General features: G+C 37.0%; 1 long non-coding RNA gene across 1 annotated transcript; it reads left to right on the forward strand.

Moving 5' to 3' along the window:
* The first annotated feature begins 359 nt into the window (after positions 1-359).
* On the forward strand, positions 360-3,585 carry LOC132676818 (uncharacterized). The gene is made up of 2 exons (XR_013550488.2): positions 360-514; positions 2,245-3,585. It is a non-coding gene; the product is annotated as an uncharacterized LOC132676818 (long non-coding RNA).
* The last annotated feature ends 946 nt before the right edge of the window (positions 3,586-4,531 follow it).

The following is a 4,531-nucleotide window of genomic DNA, read 5'->3' on the forward strand; positions in this document are numbered from 1 at the left end:
ATAGGATCGGAAGGATTGGAAATAGGAGTGTTAAAATCAAAAACAAGCTGAGACCAACCTTGAAAATTCCTTGAGCAGATAAAACCAGTTTGGTCGGGTAAACAAAGCTGAAGTCAGCTTATTTTGTTAAGACTAACTTGACCCGGGTCACTTCTTGCTTTTGCTTCTAGAAATCATAAGCAAAACTTGAACTGCTTCCCAAGGTTATATGAAGGAACCACTGACCAATTCCCTATCATTTAAAGAAATTCCAATATTCTAACCAATCACCATGAAGAATAGTCACTGCTTTCTTGCTACGTACGCTTCTTTATAACAATGCACCCCTGAGCCTCGCTTCATATTTTGGTTTAAGTGCTTCCATTCTGCCAACTGTCTTGTTGGGTGAGCACAATACACTTTTACTAATTACTGCTTTGGTGATTCATCTGTGTCACTTCTGTTATTTCTGAACTTTTGACATTCCACAGGATCAGAAGTGAGATCCAAAGAAACCCGTCAATGACTCAGGCTGGTGAGTAAGCAGGTACTGGTACTTGTTTAAAGAAAGTAATTTAAATAAATGTAAGTAAGATAAAAGTTTACACAAAGTCCATGGATATTCATTGAATTTCTAAATCATCTCCAAACAAAATAAACATTAAATGCTAAGCATAAGTTTATCTACTTTGGGCTTTTTAATTTTTTACAGAGACAAAAGGTATTTGAGTATTGATAAACATGTTCTGTGCCACACTGAAATACTTACTACAAGGAAGAAAATACTTCTAGGAATTATGAAATATATTTAAAATTGCTAATCTACTACAGGATACTAAATATGATAGTTCACTATTGCCTAATTCCTAGTTTTCACTGGAAAGCAAAGATTACCAATAGTAAAAATTTATAACTGATATGTAAAAATAAAACTACTAGGTCTAAAAAAAAGGGTTAAAAAATGACTCTGTATGAAAACTAAGTAAGGAAAATAGAATATGGTGTGGGAGGAGGGGGGTTGGGTAAGGAAAGATATAAATGATTGTTTGAAATTAAGAAAGGAAAAAGGACAAAACCTAAATGGATATAGGAAGTTGTAAAAGGTTTATGGAAAATGAATCTTCTGAAAGGAATTTTATGCGTGGTGAAGCTAAGTTGGAATGGATTTATTTTTTAAAAAGAGACAATTTTAATATCAAAAGTATACTGATGCAGTGTTAGAACTTGGTTTTCTCTCTGTTAAAAGGATGTGTGTTTTAGTTTTTTAGATTGGTGGTTTGCTTTTTATAAGGAATTATAAACAAAGTTTCTTTACCTATAATGTAATCTGCCTAGGAAATAAAGATTCTGTGTCTTATGAAATTATTTCCTGTGCTTTACATTGTCTCTTTCTTTTTTATTTTTATTTTTTTAATTTTTTTTCTTTAACGTTTATTTATTTTTGAGACAGAGAGAGACAAGGCATGAACGGGGTAGGGGCAGAGAGAAAGGGAGACACAGAATGGGAAGCAGGCTCCAGGCTCTGAGCCATCAGCCCAGAGCCCGACGCGGGGCTCGAACTCACTGACCCCGAGATCGTGACCTGAGCCGAAATCGGACGCTCAACGGACTGAGCCACCCAGGCGCCCCTACATTGTCTCTTTCAAGTCTTTGGTTACTTCGAAAAATAACGGAGTCATCTCTATTAGAGCCAAGGTTTTACTTGCCTTTGAAGTCTTTTAATTGTCACTTTGGTTGAATGGATAACTAAGTCAATTGCATCTTGGTTTGGATCTTTAACCATGGCTATTTTTAAGGTTTTTGTCATTCACAATTATTTTTTACTCTCAATTCTTCTCTAACAGCATTCTGATCAATTACAAACAAAAGTGTTTTATCCTCAAAGAGATTCACAGAAAGGACCCTAACAAGTAATTTAAAATGCAGGTCTCTGGTGACTTTAAGACTATAACATTAAACTGAGTAAGAACTTTAAAACTTCAATGGAAAACTGATTGATTCATAAAGCTGCTAACCCAAGATGAAGCAAAACAATAATTAAGTGTGTAACACTGAATGAACTGATGAAGATGATTATAATTTTTATTACTTCATTTAAAACAATTGCCAGTTCTCTGTGATGAGAACCTTTCCACAGATCTGTACTGAGCTCCATGAGGATAAGAAACTCTGAAGGAGGGGAAAACAAGCAAACAAAACAAACAAAACAAAACAAAAAACACACACACAAAAAAACTATTGCTAATTCTTTGTTTTGTTTTCCAGATATAAAGAATTATTTTTTTCATCTATTTTAATCAATAACTTAGAACAATTTGACGGTACGTATTTGCAACAAAGGTTGAAACATTTATCTTTTGCTCCCTATCTGACCCCTGCAGAATTTGGAAACTCTTACTGAATACTCTTGTTTTTCATGACAATGTATTAATTTGCATAAGTTCAGTAAGAATCTTTTCTCCTTGTAAAGGGACCAACTGGGTAAATCCTAGGCTTGGCTTCCTACCTTCAAGAGGGTTTTGAAAGTCCAATCTGAAATTCCTTATGAAAAAGTCCCAGCAAAACAGATATACTTGTTTTTAATATCTTAGTGTTTATTTATTTTTGAGAGAGAGAGCGCAAGCGGAGGAGGGGCAGAGAGAGGAGGGAGACACAGAATCTGAAGCAGGCTCCAGGCTCTGAGCTGTCAGCACAGAGCCCCATGCAAGGCTTAAACTCATGAACTGTGAAATCTTAACCTGAGCTGAAGTCGGACGCTTAACCAACTAAGCCACCCAGGCGCCCCAAAGCAGATTTAAAACAGCCTATACTTAACCAACTAAGCCACCCAGGCGCCCCAAAGCAGATTTAAAACAGCCTATATGGTCAATCACTATTCTTGCTGCACCTCTATAAATATCCAGGCCATGTTTATTAAAACGAGACTTAATTTGCAAACAAATTAGTCTTACTGTGGTTTCTTTTCATAGAAATGGGGATGATTATAAAGAGAAAAATTATGTTTCAGTCATGTACCTTTGTAGATACCAGATTCCTGTGTTGTTAATTGTCTTTGAGATTTTGTTTTCACCTATAAACTGGACTAGATCCTGAATTCTTCAAAGTTTTCTCCAACATTTGGCTAGAACTCTCCAAACTAACATTTTCCACTTTCTCTCACTCTTTTGGCTTGCAATCACTATACAACTAAAACTGCCCTTTTCTGGAAGCCATGCAACTAAAGCTGGATAACTTGATATACACTTCAAAGAAATCAGCACAACAGCTCATGTGTGGACAATCTCCATGCCTACTGCTATGCAGCCACTCAGAGCTCACCAGAGACATTCACACTGCAAACCAGGAATGTGTCAGATTGCCGCTGCCTGCCTTCACTCCATCTAAAGATGCTTAGAACCCGACATCTAGAAATCTTCTCAACTGGCTGCTCTCCAAACTCAGAAACTGAATTTATAATTTGCTTAAACTATTAACCTTTGTTTTTCTTCTGTTTCCATAGAAATGCCTCTCATTAAATTACCTGATTGCTCACATCAGAATGAGACCTAAAGCAGGTGAAAATTCACCTGCAACACTGCCTCCTGAAATAAAACATCCTCATATTCATCCTGTCCTAAGTAATCATGAGGATATGTGTTTGCCGAGACATCGTGTTATGCCTATAACCCATTTGAGTTATTTAACTGGTTAAATCTCGGTGTCTACGGTCTCAGCTCTGGGGAATTTCTCAATCTGTGGCTATTGTTCTCCCTATAGTCATCATATTAATCTCACTAGCGTATCGTATACTCTCTCAGGTTTTAAACGCCTGTCAGTCCCCACTCACATGCCACATGGTATTCACAAAGGATTAGGCAACTGGATGGAATCAACAATAACTACACAAATGATGAAGACGGTGACTACATGGCCCTCTGGCCTGACTACTCAACAAATGGAAACAGCAGATATATGATTCTTTGGCCTGATTACATCAACAGTGGTAAGGAGAATAACATAATACCAGTTGGTCATACTCTCAACCTGCTGAGAGAATGACCAAAAGGGAGGGAATTCTCGAAACGAAAACCAAACTAGAGACGAGCCTTGAAAATTCCCTGAGCAGACAAAACCAGGTTAGTCATACAAACAGAGCTGAAGTCAGCTTATTTTGCAAGACTAACTTGACCTAGGTCATTGCTTGCTTTTGCTTCCGGAAATCATAAGCAAAACTTGATCTGTCCCCCAAGGTTGATATGAAGTAACCACTGACCAATTATTTATCACTTAAGAAAATTCTAATATTACAACCCTTGTGAAGAATAAACAGTCAGTGCTTTCTCACCAAATAAGCTTCTTATAACAATATACCCCTGAGCCCCACTTCATGTTTTGGTTTGAGTACTCCTGGTCTGCAAACTGTCTTTTTGCGGCGTGCACAATAAACTTTTACTAATTACTACTTCAATGATCAACTGGTTTTACTTCTGAATTTTTGACGGGAGCTGATATTAAATGTTGGGGTTTGGGAGTGAATGGTCAAGAAAGAATTCTTGAGGCATCTTTGGTGCAA

Source organism: Panthera onca, chromosome D2, assembly GCF_046562875.1.
Source record: "Panthera onca isolate mPanOnc1 chromosome D2, mPanOnc1 haplotype 2, whole genome shotgun sequence".
Lineage (NCBI taxonomy): Eukaryota > Metazoa > Chordata > Mammalia > Carnivora > Felidae > Panthera > Panthera onca.